Source organism: Engystomops pustulosus, chromosome 11, assembly GCF_040894005.1.
Source record: "Engystomops pustulosus chromosome 11, aEngPut4.maternal, whole genome shotgun sequence".
Lineage (NCBI taxonomy): Eukaryota > Metazoa > Chordata > Amphibia > Anura > Leptodactylidae > Engystomops > Engystomops pustulosus.
In genome coordinates this window covers 55,477,967-55,492,313 of record NC_092421.1, presented here as the reverse complement: position 1 = coordinate 55,492,313, position 14,347 = coordinate 55,477,967, and the positions used below count along the sequence as shown (strand labels likewise).

General features: G+C 40.8%; 1 protein-coding gene across 1 annotated transcript in view; it reads right to left on the bottom strand.

Moving 5' to 3' along the window:
* The window catches only part of LZTS2 (leucine zipper tumor suppressor 2), a 92,626-nt gene that overhangs the window by 42,646 nt on the left and 35,633 nt on the right, over window positions 1–14,347 (bottom strand). Inside the window, exon 2 of the mRNA XM_072131150.1 lies at window positions 7,112–7,192. The gene's annotated coding sequence lies outside the window, so the exon portion shown is untranslated. The remainder of the gene's footprint in view (window positions 1–7,111; window positions 7,193–14,347) is intronic.

Below are 14,347 nucleotides of genomic sequence, written 5' to 3'. Positions count from 1 at the left end.
CAGACTCCTCCCTCTGCTGTAATAGCTAACTAGAAGCCTTCTAATGCTCTCATACTCAGAGCAGAGAGGCTGTGCTGCGTTCAGGGGTGAGATTTAATATAGTAGTGCGACACCATGCCTCATATATTCTATCTGGTATTGCAGCTCAGTTCTAGCAAAATGAATAGCACTGAGCTGCACAATTACCTGTCTACAGATGTGTAAATGTTCCATAATATTGCAGTGGGGGAGTGTCCTCACACTGCTGTGATCTTTGCATTCAAACTACTCCATCTGCTGTAATATCTAACCAGATGCCTGCTAATGCTCTCATACTCAGAGCAGAGGGGCTGTGCTGGGTTCAGGGGTGAGATCTCATATAGTAGTGCACCCTGATGCCTTATATGTTATCTTTAGTATTGCAGCTCAGTTCTAGTGAAGTGAATAGCACTGAGCTGGACAATTACCTGTAGACAGATATGTAAATGTTCCATAATATTGCAGTGGGGGAGTGTCCTCACACTGCTTTGATCTCTGCATTCAAACTACTCCCTCTGCTGTAATATCGAACCAGAAGCCTGCTAATGCTCTTACATTCAGAGCAGAGGGGCTGTGTTGGGGTGAGGGGTGAGAGCTCATATAGTAGTACACAATGATACTGTATAGGTTCTCTCTGGTATTGCAGCTCAGTTCTAGTGAAGTGAATAGCAATGATCTGTACAATAACCTGTAGACAGATATGTAAATGTACCAAACCTATTGTCTGATTCATACTGTATAAAGCAGAGTCACTTACTAAATTTAGTTTGCACCCAGATTCAGGATAGGGCCTTGTAATTGTTTTTTCTGGTCTCATTTTCCTTCAGGCTCTGGCTTAACAGGCAATGAAATGCCCCTGGGCAGTTTATTAGCATATTTCTGAAAACCTATTTTTTTTAGGAAAAGGAGTCCACAAAATACTATCACAAGTCAGTATCGCTGCTTTTTATAAGGTCTTCTTTATAATCAGACATTAGATTATAGTGTGCGGCATCGGTAATAGGGCAGCTCTCTCTGCCTCTACCATAAGGAAATCCCAGCACTGAAGTACAATAAATGCTGCAGTGCTAATGTTATGATACTTTCTATGCTGGATCTTTGGCAACATAAATCTAGATTTCTTTTCCAATGTACCACATCTTAGAGAAAAGTTGCTGAAGAGTATCACTTTAAGATTTATAGTTTTCAAAAGAACAAATCCTACCCGCAATGAAATACAATACACGTGAACTCCATTTCTCCTTTTCTTAAATAAAATAAAGAGAAAATCAAACAGAGCTCACCGGGTCATGCGGAAGACAAGACTGGAGGTAAGTTAAGACTATAAATCCCGAATACAAAGTTAGAGGAAACAGAAGGGATAGGTAAATGGGGGTTTATTAATGGAAAACCTGTCAACCGTATTTGCTTTTTCTTCTTGCATGGCTGCCTTCCAATTAGCAATGGATTTAAAGTAGTGTTTAGAAGAAGACAACAGGCGAACAAGAAAAGCCGCCCAAAAGCAGAGGAGCCAGTGGAAAACCAGCAAGCTGCCAGGGACAATAATAAAAGCCGCTCATAGGCGCTGCCATGAATAAAAGTCTGTCAAGGTCTCCGAAGACCTCGGCTACAAAGCAAGATCCCAAAACCCATCAGAGCGGCAAAAAAAAGTCTTTATTAAGATAATTTTATAATTCCGCATTTACTGGCACCGGTGGTCAGTTCCTTGGTTGCAGCTGCCTACAAGCAGAGATAGATCTTGACTTTGAGGAGAAAGTCCATATTGTTCTTCATACTTATCGAAGTCCATCCGTTTCCTTGCAGTCACCGAGGCAACACTCGTCTCCTTTCTTGTAGCAAACTCTGTTCACAGAGGTCTCCGATCTGGAAAGCTTTCTCCCAGAACCATGTCCTTTGTTAGGTTAAGTCAAGTAAGCCGGCCCTGGGCTCCCAGTGCCCTGTCCCAGCTATTCACCCTCTAATGCTACAACATGGGACAGAAGGAGACAGCTAGCCCCATGACCTCTACGTCACTCTCCCTTTTCAGATCTAGCCTTCCTAAGAGTTGCACTCGGCTCATATCCAGTTTTCTTCCCAACACACTTAACCACAATGCAGAGGACCCCGGGAAATGGCCAGTGCTTGAAGTGGATGAAGAGACTTATTCAATAGGTCTCTTCAATTGAAAAGTTAACAGGATTAGAATGAGAAATTGCTAAATTATCACAAATTATCATGGTAATGTGGCAATTTCCATAATAATCGAGTGCCCATCTTTATATAGTATTGTTCTGATTTTTACGTCAGCTTGTTATCTACTATGACACTCTTACAACGGATACATAGAGATAGGCACTACAAAGGAAAGGATGTCCACACATCAAAAATGTAACACTATACCACAAAACAGAGATGTGTATTGAAGACAGAAAATGATAAGTATGCATCAAAAGCTTATTAAATATACACTGCATCAAAACACCGAACAAAAAGACTAAAAAACACTAAATCACCCATAATATGGGTAGAAGAATCCAACACGGGCTAGAAGAATGTTAGCCCGGATGCCCCCTGACACACTCTGATGACAAATGACAAGGACGCTGGCAAGTAAATAAATAACAAATTCTAAAAGTGAAAACTAAGGACAATTTTATTGCTGTTTTAGATCCTACAACTCAGTGATGGTTAGTGTAAAAGTGTGGACACTTCATGATCCCTCTAGTCCTACAAGATGCTGTGTGCTGACAATGTGCTTAGATTATCAAGGTACATGGTTTATATACACTTTCATTTAGCTTCTAAATATTCTACTGCATCTGACACATAGAAAAAGAGAGATGAGATGGATCAGAGCACTCTCAGCTCTACTAACTCACCTATAATACACACAGAGTCAGCTCTGTTACATGCCCTCCTCCCGGGAAAAGACCTCATCTGTCTGTAGCTTGTAGAGTAAGTCTCTGCACACTGCTGCTTGCTGGTCTTGTAATGCAGAGGGATGGGCAAGGGGCAGAGAGCACAGCAGTGTGCAGATAAGAGAAGCTATTTCTGAGAACACCATAGTCAGAACATTCATGGTCAGATTCAGGGGCAACCAATTTGTAAAATAGCAGGACTGATAGAGGCAGGTTGGAATTAGATCTGTGAAATGCTGTATGTTTGTTAATGACCGTGAATTAAAGAATGTATTATTTTGTTATCCTGAGTATATTTAAGAATCTTGTCTTCATTGGAATACCCCTTTAATAACTCTTATGGGGCTAAAATACGGTAAATTACTAGCATACAGAGAGCTTCACCAGGGGTTACGGTGGGCAGAGAGGTACGTCTGTAAACAGGAGTCATCTGTAAGTCAGGTGTTCCTAAGTTGGGGACTGCCTATGTATACATCCCTATACTCATACTGTATATAGTGAAATCTCTGAACAGACCACTCTTTTAGACAGCTCTCTTGTGATTTGGGCCATGACACCCAAGGTGTGTACTGACTTACATTACACTGCAATATAATAATATAATAAGTGTATTAGGTTAATCTCTTGATGATAAAGATCCTAGTTTTTGGTTTCTAACATAATCATCTGATTAAACATAAGCTCTTTAGCAGGAAATGTTAAGACAAGGAGGGTATATGCACAAACAAGATTTATTTATGCAATTTGTTCTTTTTATACAGAGTGATGTTAAAAAGAAGAAAGAAGCAAAAAAAAACAGAGGGCCGTATTTATTTGTATCTGACAGAATTCTGTTTAACCAAAAACATCAAAAAGGTTTAAAGACAGTTTTTAGACACTTTTGCAACTTGTGCACCAAAGGGATGTATCTGCCTATAAAGGGGGAGTGATCTAAGGAGCGCCAAAACAACCCTGACAAAAAATATTGAATTTTCAGCACCAACTAATAGGGAGTATCAGACAATTTAATAAAAGTGCAACATAAGACTTGTCTTATTCATCAAGATTGAGAGTGCCAGTCAGTTGTGACCGGAACAGCGCCAAGGGATAGTAAGAAATGTAGGTTGGGTCCACACAATAGCTCGTTTTGGTATATATTAGTTTATTAGGATGACGTGTTACGGGGCTGAACTACCTCATTTATCAGATCCTTTTGGAGCTAGAGTGCTAATGTCGAAGTGTCAAGATGCCTGCCTGGCCAAGGTTTTCTTGGTTTGTCATGGGACCATTAGAACTTGGAATAGTTGGAGACAAAACTGGATTTAGTAGGAATGTATACAATTAAAGAGTATATCCCCTTCCACCTGGATCTAGTTCTGTTTCTTATCAACAAAAACTGCAAATCAGGGTACTTCAAGTATCAAAGCAGCAAACCCATATGTGGGTTAAGCTAGCTGCCATACAGATTCATGTTTCACTGAATGTTATCTTATGTGTTTGGCCATCCTAAGGCTCCTTTACATAGAACAACTATCTAACCCACTAATATGGAACAAGATGCAGGTCATATCACTAGATGCACGGCCCTTAGTGGAGACCTGCTAAAACACGTAACCCTATTCGATTAAACAAACATTACACATCTTTTGTCTCCCGCAAATGACCCATCAAAACAAAACCAGCTTCATTCCGAGCATAGAGTGAAAAAGCTGCAACGCCAGGACCTGAAATACTATCATTTATTTATGAAAACATCTCCGGCTTCCTTTGTTGGTTCCATTCCAACCACCATAAAAACCAAATTTATCATGTAGTAAAGAGTCTAACGCCAGACATGGGGCTCATCCGGCTCATTAAGACGAGTATACAGACTGCGGTGCCATTGATTCCAAACGGCAGGTTTATAAATAGGACTTTTAGACACGTTTTCAGCCTGGTAACATCTGTACGACTCTGCCCGTCTGGATAGAGCGGAGCTTTACTCGCTATGTGCCGGGAAGTGACGCCACTGCGGTGCTACAATGACTATTGTATCTCATATGGCACTATGGGCAGAAAGTGATTTATGTGTTCTGATATTGTTTTGCTGACGGGTTACTTGATCTAATTTTGTACTTAGCAGAGCAGGCAATGTTTCTTTTCTAAGACTGGGAGAGCTTTCAGCGCTGAGCCCATGTTTATGTTGATAGCAGGAAGAAAAAAAAATCTCAGTAGAGAACATGTCCTGGGGCGCTGCTGGTCAAGACAGATTTATGCTAACAATACAGCCATTCCTGTAGATTTAGCCAAGTCTGGAGGATACTACACATTAACTTGGCATATAAATAGAACAGAGCTCGTAAGTGATGCTTTTCAGAGTAATACTTATGTTACAGGGCTTAAAGGGATTTTCTGATCCCAAAAACTAGTAATGACTTATTCATGGGATTGTCCATTAATAGGTGATCCTTGTCAATCAGCTGTTTCACACTGCCTGGAGTGAGCAGGGACATCCTATATACTCCTTTAGCAGGGGTGCCTAGTAGTCAGAGGTGAACACTAAAGCCAATGATTGGCTCATGGACTGGAGCATTGTCCTGGTTGCGGTAGATTTCAGCCAAGACTGAGACTGGGGGAGCAGGAACCAGAGCTGCATTTCCCACAGTTCTGAAAGTCTAGGAGTGGCATGAACTCATCAACCCAGACTGAGTCAGGGCTCTAGACGGGTAGCTACTTTGTAAGAGCCTCCTGGTCTTGGCAGGATCTCTCCTGGGCGACACACCAGACCACGCTGGAAAGGCCCCAGATCATCAGATAGGGTTTCAATAACCTTCCGATCTCAAGAAGAAACACAAAATTCATCCCACTTCTCCATGTTCAAGAGAGAAATGGGACCCATGAGCCTAAACTAATTAGTGGCAAGACTGGGAGGTCATGGACACCATAACGGACCTCCTGGATCATTTTTCAGCATGGTCTGACACTTCATCCTGGTTGCAATATCTGCCAAGAACAGGAGGATCTCAAAAAGTAGCTCCCCTCCTGGACAACTTCCACACCCAGAGTTCCAGGAAGAGCGCCACCTAATGAACACTACCTGGATAGTGAAGCTCTGGTCCACCACCAGGAGGACCCACTAAAACAGGCCAGGTTAGTGCCTTAGGAAGGCAGCTAAATTATAAAGTTTCAGAACATGCCGAAAAGAGCTCCAGAAGGTTGGTCACAATTTCCACAACCTTTATGTTATCACAAACTGCCTGGAAATTTGTTTTTGCCCCAATAATATTATACATGAAATTCAGATGAAATTCCACTTTGTCCAATTTGATTTGCTCATCTCATAGACTGTAAGCTCTTGTGAGCAGGGCCCTCACTCCTATTGTTCCATATGACTGTTTGTTCTTTGTAATGTAATATTATATTTCTATAAGTCCCCTATGATTTGTAAAGCGCTACGGAGCGCTGGTGGTTGGAATGGAGCCCTATATAAAGTTTATTCCTGTTATTATAATCTCTAGTCAACTACTGGAGACTGAAATCCAATGCTGACGGTGTGACATGGTGCAATATCTTCTTTCCAAGAATTATGCATACCTCGTTCTTCTATTTTTTAACAAAACCGGATTTTTGGAAAATCTTTACATCCCTATAATCAAAACTGTTAAAGTGGGAGTAAACAAAGACCAAAGACAAGAGGGTTGACCACCATCTATTCTGTGAAGGGATGATGATCGTGCATGTTGGATTTCAACTTGCCCAATCCACTATTCTCATGAGAACCACTGTCAATGATGCTAAGCCAGTGTGCATGTAGGTTTTAGGAGGTTTTTTTGCAGATAGTTATCTAAAGTTTTTCCCATTCTTTTAGGGAAAAAAGTTGGGTTTTCTACCATCAGTAATATACGTTACTCCAATTTCCATGATGTGGACCAGAAATTGTAGTTATGTGTGGCCAAGACATATATAATATAAAGCGTTTATCCTGGATATAACAGATGATGACAACTTCCCGTCAACACCATCCATGATAATACTATGATATCTAGAACTGTAGTTTGATCAATGATTACTGATCTATTCATTGTATATGATGCAGCCATTGTTTGTGGCTACATGACAGAACACACAGCTATATATATAGGGCAGCATTTCAAAAAATAGAGCAAACATATACATGGCAAAAGTCACCTCCAAAATATCAGCACAGAACACACAAAGAGGAGGAGAAAGTGACTTACAGGTCCGGACAGAATCTTGTTGGCAGTGCGAGGACTACAGGGAACGTTCTCTCCTTCAATGCATTGGAAGCCAAATCAGACCTAAAACAGAGGTACAACATCAAGTTTCAAACATGGAGAATAGTTTGGACAGGACTTTTTAACTTTGTATCTGATAATTGTCAATGCGGCGCTATTATGGTAACAATGTTGCAAGGGAACTGAAGTAACCATGTCTGTATCCCTAAGGGTGCAGTCACACGTACCGCTAGCGCTGCATTTCCAAGTGCATCACCAGCGCAGGGGTGCTACATGTGACCGCACCCTCACAAAAGATTATTAAATACATGTATCCCCCATAAAACAATAATTCAGCTGCATATTTCATAGACATTTTCCTAGGAATTAAGGGTGTAAAATGGACTTGTCTCTACACAATCAGACACAGTCTGCACTGATTGGACAAAGATGGACGATATCGGGACAAGCCCCCAATTTATAAGGTCCAGTTGTTAAAAGGACACGGTCACCTTTTACCCTACGATCTAGTATTTCCTCATTTACGTGAAGAACCATGTTTTTGTATCATATTAAAGATAGGAATCTCATCTTTAAAAAAGTAATGTGAGCTGCAGACAAAGATCCAGTTGCCACCTATTTCTGTTCCTGTTTGCATCTCCAGTTCTGTAACTCACAGAACGACAAACCTGAAAGCTGAGATTCTTGTCTTGAACATTCTACTAAAGCAAAGTTCTAAGGATACATTCACACAGATGCATACACGCCTGACTTGGCATACGGTGGCGCACTGAAGAAGAGAAGCTGCTCTGCTCACCCCTCCCCTCTCCATAGAAAACAGCGCCGCACATCCACACACAAGGGGAAAGAGAAAGCATATGTGTGTGGCACCGTACTGCTACTGGACCGACATTGTGGTCTATGGGGACATATATCCGGTCGCAATATACATCCCCCAGACGGTTGTGTGAGGCCCAAGTTCTACAGAGCCCAAGATATAAGCTCTGGAATTGACACTTCTCATTCAGCATCTCAGTGTAACTCAATTGAGGCAAAAAGTGGCTCTTCTCTGCTCATATTTACCGGTACATGAAATTTGTTACAGGTAAACAGGTGAGATTTCACAGAAATAAGGGAATTCTAGAAAGGACATTTCTTAGCTTACCTGAGGGGGATAGTAGTTTATTGGGGTAAAATCTGGTGAACTTATAAGAGAAGTTCTTTCTCAGTGAGATGCTTGTGTTCCTGAAGTAAAGAGAGTACTATAGGGATAATTCATTTGTAAATGAATACAAGGAATAACACAGGAAACTAACAAAAGGCTTCACAATTATTTGCCAATCAGACATGTCAGGAGAGGTGACAGGTGCTCCCTAGGCTTCTGACGCTGGTTTACTACAAGGACTGCGTCATAAATCCGAGTCTGGGTTTCTGGCAGCTTTTTCACATGCAACTGTTTATGATAGTTTTTTGGCCTCAAATTAGCATTTGTCTGCTAATCTGAACAGTCTCTGACACTGTCTGAAATGACTTCATAAAGTTTTACAACAGTAACTCCTTACGACACAGGTTGATTCACCTAGAAAACGTGCGATCTTACATAGTCTACCAGACTTGTCTGCAAGTGACTCAATGACCACAGGGTTCACGCGGCCTCCAAACATTTGCATGCTGGATGGAAAATCTTGGCATGAACCTCCTCTCTTTCTATGGGCATATCACACAGCCCAGCGCACTGCCAAAGTATTACTAAGCTCTGGCCCGTACATGGGCGACTGGTGCAGAAATCATTGACAACTTCTCAGAAAGTCATCAATTCCGATACACAGAGATGTAATCACAGTGAGGGGGCCACGACATAATCAACTTTTAAACTATGCTGATGAGCCAGAAGGGCTTTGGGGGCATTAGAGCTGCACAGGCTGTTACACTGTATCAACCTACTCCTGTTCCCTCAACGCTTCCCCCTTCCCTCTGCCTTCTGTAATCTTACCTCCTCATTGGGATTGCTCCTGCACAATGAAACTTCAGCACAGAGGAGCTCTGGTAAACCCCCCTGTAGCACTTCAAGCTCATTAACATAATTATAAAAGTTGATTTTAAAAGGATGGAGGTCATGGGTAACAAATATAATTACCAGTGTCACTGTGCCTGGATCTTGGAGTATGTGCCTCTGCTTTATCATGATGAATTTTATTGGGAGATTTTCTTTTAAGGAATATTGTATGTAAAGTGAAAGCATTTGCACTGAGCCTATACATCAGCAAGAGACTACCTTGCATATCTACACTAATGTATTTATACAAGGTGTTCTTTGTCTATATGCATGGTCCTGTGCACATATGCATCTTGGTATGTATTCACATTAGATGCGCTTTTGTCTAGATGTGTACACCTGTGCATACTCTTATCTTGGCTAATATCCTATAAAGCAATGCAAACCAATGTGGGTGGTACTCACTTGAGTTACGTCCAATGAAGTTCACTTCCTTTTTGTAAACAACATGCATTTTTTAGGCTTTAGGTTTTAGGTTTAGGTTTTAGGCTACGACTGAGGACCATGTACGGTCCGAAACGTGTCAGATTATGTGACTTATGAGTTTTATGTTTTTAACCCTTTTTCAATTTTATACTTTCATTTTTTGCCTGGATGCTGGATTCCTTTTCAGATTTCTCCCTTATTGTTGCTGTTCCCACACGGCTCTCCGTGCATCGGCCACTACCAGGACTGTGCTAACCAGGGAGGTGAGCTGAACCAAATCTTTTTTCTGTAGAGATTACCTGTGCTGCCATATGTTGCTCCCAGTGGCGTAACTTGAAGCCGATGGGCCCCAGTGCAAAGTCTGTGCCAGGCCCCCGTCTATAATGTATGGTTTATAGTAATAGTCTTCTCATACGGGAAATTGACACCTTATGGGCCCCCTAAACCTCATGGGCCCGGTTGCAACCGCACCCTCTGAACCCCCTCAAGTTACGCCCCTGGTTGCTCTGCACAATGCCACACTATTCTTTCAACACTCTTGTCTTGGGTTTAGCCATAAAAACGGCCACCAGCTCACAGCCACCATGCCACAACCACAGGTCAGGTTAACCCACAGTATTAAAAAAAGAGGGGGAAAAACTACTACAAGTTATAACAAACACAAATATAATAATTAAAAAAAAAACAATAGTAACATCATTCATTAATAATTATTCAGAGTGTAATAAATAAAATGAAAGATTAAAATAAACAATGAATTGAAAAAACTAAAACAGAGGTTTTGACATCATGTGAAATCTTATGAATCAGAGAACTATCCAGTAACCAAGCGCCATCTAGTGGTGCAGAAAATTATGACACGTTAGTGATTCTACTATCAAACCGGATATAAAAGAAGTGATGCAAAACACAAACATTTTCTAAATCTATATCAATTGGAATTATATAAAACACTCAGAATCATTTAAAACTATCTTTATTATTTATCAATTGGAAATACACAGTAGTTAATGCAGACACAAGACAAAAGGATAGATTACAATATGTACCGCAAAAACAGCAGTGTAGTATGTGTAAATGTATATAGAGGTGTATATATAAATGAATTAACCCTTACCTGTTTTGTGATACCGCACTGCTATTTTGGCTGTATATACTGGAACCTTCCCTTTTGTCTTATGTCTGCATTAAGGGGATATTCTCATCTGGCCATTGACATTTACAGGTGGTCCCCGACTTACAGACGACCCCTAGTTAAAGACGAACCCCTCTGTCCACTGTCACCTTTGATGAAGCTCTCTTAATGCTTTACTTTAGTCCCAGGCTGCACTGAACGGTGTCTGTAATGAAGCTTTATTGATAATCCTTGGTCCTATTACAGCTAAAAATTTTGAAAACTCCAGTTTGGAGCAAAAAAAAAATCATTTTGTTTGGAACTACAATTATAAAATATACAGTTCTGACTTTCATACAAATTCAACTTAAGAACAGACATATGGAACCTATATTGTGCGTAACCCAGGGACTGCCTGTAATTTATTCCACCAGCCAAATACTTACATTTCCTCAACTGGATGTTAATTAAAAATAAGGGCCCCGTGGACAGCACTTTTATCGGACATCGCGACGATTTCCATTTTGTACCGCTGGGACAGGGATTTAAAAGGGGTTTTTATCGCACGCGATCAGATTTTGGCACAATCCCGACGGCTTTCATGCGACAGAAATCGGGGGGGGGGGGGGTGAGCGGCAGCTCCGAAATCTCGTCTGACATTCCAAATCGGCGGCGTCAACGGGGCGGGTAAGTAAATGTGCCCCATTGTGTTGTTTTTATATGAAATGTACCGAAGTTACTGCATCTCCCACAGCCGTCCTGTGGTAATGAACACTGTATCCTTGTGGCCAGGCAGGACTCAGTAGTGCATGTGTGGCTCCCCCATTTCTAGGGTGTTGTGGTGGCCGTATCCAAGGGCATTTAGGGGAAATTATCTTCACAAGGGTAAGTTGTTTTTTAAATAACATCCAATTGAAGAACAGTACTCTATGCATATATATATATATATATATATATATATATGATAAATTCAATGAAATTTTAATGCCCTTTTAACAACTGTGTATTTTTAATTGATGAATAATAAAGAGATCGATTTAAGTGAAGCTAAGTGTTGTATATGACTTAAATTGATAAAGGTTTAGAATGTGTTGTGGGAGTTTACACTGTCTGGGAATAGACACTTAGCCCCCAAAATACTTACTGTTAGGATGCGATTTTTAAAAACACAAATAAGTGAAATCTGCAGACTCCTAGGTGCATAGTAAGGTCTTATTCAGACAACTGTATTCTACACACAGCACAAAGATCTATCATGGGCAATGGAACCATTTAACTGTCCCCATCCTCTGCATCTGCTGTGTACGGCTGTGAGCCCGGCGGGCACGATTTGATAACATCACCATGCCTGAGAGGGCATTAAAAGAGTTTGTCGGGCCTTATACATGCAAAAGAATAATAAGTTGGGACTACACAAATGGGGTTATAAAATTAATTATTGGGCCAACAGAAAAGGGGTAATTGCAAAGGGGTGCAAATTGTTAACATGATAGAGTGAGGGGGATACAGGATAGGAGGCATTATACAGTGGGTAAGGAGGTGTTACACAGTGTAGGGTCCAGAGGAAGGGGGCATTATACAGTGCGAACGCCAGTAAGAGGGGAGAGAGGACATTATAAGGTCTGAGCATATTAGGTGGTAAGTTAATGGCAAAAGTTTCCTTGATTTAGGTCTCCCTTTTGCCATTTTGATTGTTGGAAGAATTGACTAGATAAAGGCTGGGATGGATCCTTGTGAGCTGCTCCAACAGGTAGTAGTGACAGGACTAGTGACACAGACCTGATGACAGGTGTCCTTTAAGTCCATCTAAATGTTCTCCCTAACTTCCACCTAATTTGGATACACGAATAAAAACCACTCCTATACAATTCTACCTTTTAAGTAGAGAGTAGATCAGCTTTAACTGGCAAAAAAAGCAGATGGATGAGAAGCTCAGATGTGTGAATAAGCGCTGAGACCTAAATGTAACGTATTATAGGATCCGGTGACATTACAACAATTTGTGAATCAATATCCTGGAGCTTCTTCCTACAAATGAGCCAATGTTCATAATATCCATTATAAGTGACAGATTTTAATCCCAGGGTGAAGCTTCATTACATGATGCTGTAAGTGGCCCTGAGTGTTGGGATTACAGACTATTTCCTATATTTTTGTATTAGTAAGGTGACTACAGGACCCATTTATGACAATAATGTATGTCAGACTACTCCTTCATGGTGCATGTTCTTACTATGTCACTGCCCTCCAGTAAAATACATCATCATCACTAGAAGAGCCATAAAACATACGTGTGCCATGTGATAAACATCTTCCCATATATCCTTCATGTACAACACAAGTAGAACCATCTTATTCTACAGTGTAAAATGATCCTACACGTAGCCATGAACCCAATGTGAACTGCACAGTAACCTCCGCGCACCTGCTCCGCATAAACACTGATCCTCAAGTCTGCCTGTGCCCCAAGGTAATGTTCCCAAGCGTTTGTAAATTCTTCTTAATCCTCGGCCCTGACCCAAGTGCACTGCTGTATATTATAGGACTACAACATCATCTATATGACTCAACATGTCTGGGGATACAGATTTCACATTGGAGCCACTGCTGTAAGTATGATGGGAGTCTTGTGACTTTCCTAGCAGCCTGCTATGGCCACGTGCAGCAGGATATATGGCGGTACATATAGCATTAAACCCGAATCTACATATACCCCAGGAAAAACTCTGGCTACAATGTGGAAAAAACAAATGGCAATACTAAGGGTGATGTCACACATGGCGTTTTTAGGCCGTTTTTGGGCCGTTTTTAGTTAGTGCATTTTCAGATTGTAAAAAATGCATGCGTTAAAAAAAGCATCCGTTTTCAAAAAAAGTTTTTCCAAATTTACACAATTTAAAACTGACAAAAACAGATGCGGTTTCAAAAAAACTCATGCATTTTTTATAATCTGAAAATGCACTAACCAAAAACGGCCTAAAAATGCCCTGTGTGACATCACCCTTAGGGCGCGCTCACATGTTGCGCTTTGGTTGCGTCTTCATTGCGTTTTAAACCGCATTACAACGGCTGAGGAGAAGTGATTTGCCTAATTACATTACAGTTACCATTTGCATTTACAAAACACATTGTAAATGCAATGTTAACACATGTGTTAACAAAGCATTAACGTGTGTGTTTTGTAAACGCATGTGTTAACATTGTGTTAACAAATGTAAATAGTAATGTAATTAGGCAAATCAACCTCTTCTCAGATGTTGTAATGCGTTTTAAACGCAATGAAAACACAACCAAAGCGCAACGCGTGAACGCGTTAATCTGGCAGTTTTTTGTCATGGAATCTTTGAGAATTGATACATTATCACTAATTTAATGGGCGCAGGCGTCAGCTTCAAACCATGCTCACATCTGATGTTTGAAATCCGTTTCAAAACACAATTCTAACACAAAGGGGAGCAATAACTCCCAATCATAAATATACGTTTACACTCAAACACATAAAGCCCCATTTACAAAAGCCCCAGTGCCAGTTTACGGTCAGACTTTGCACCTTCTTTTACATGCAAAGTGCTTGCACAGGTATTTAAGAAGTGTATAGCACGCGACTCATTAGTGTTGCGGTTGCGCTATACCCAATACAACA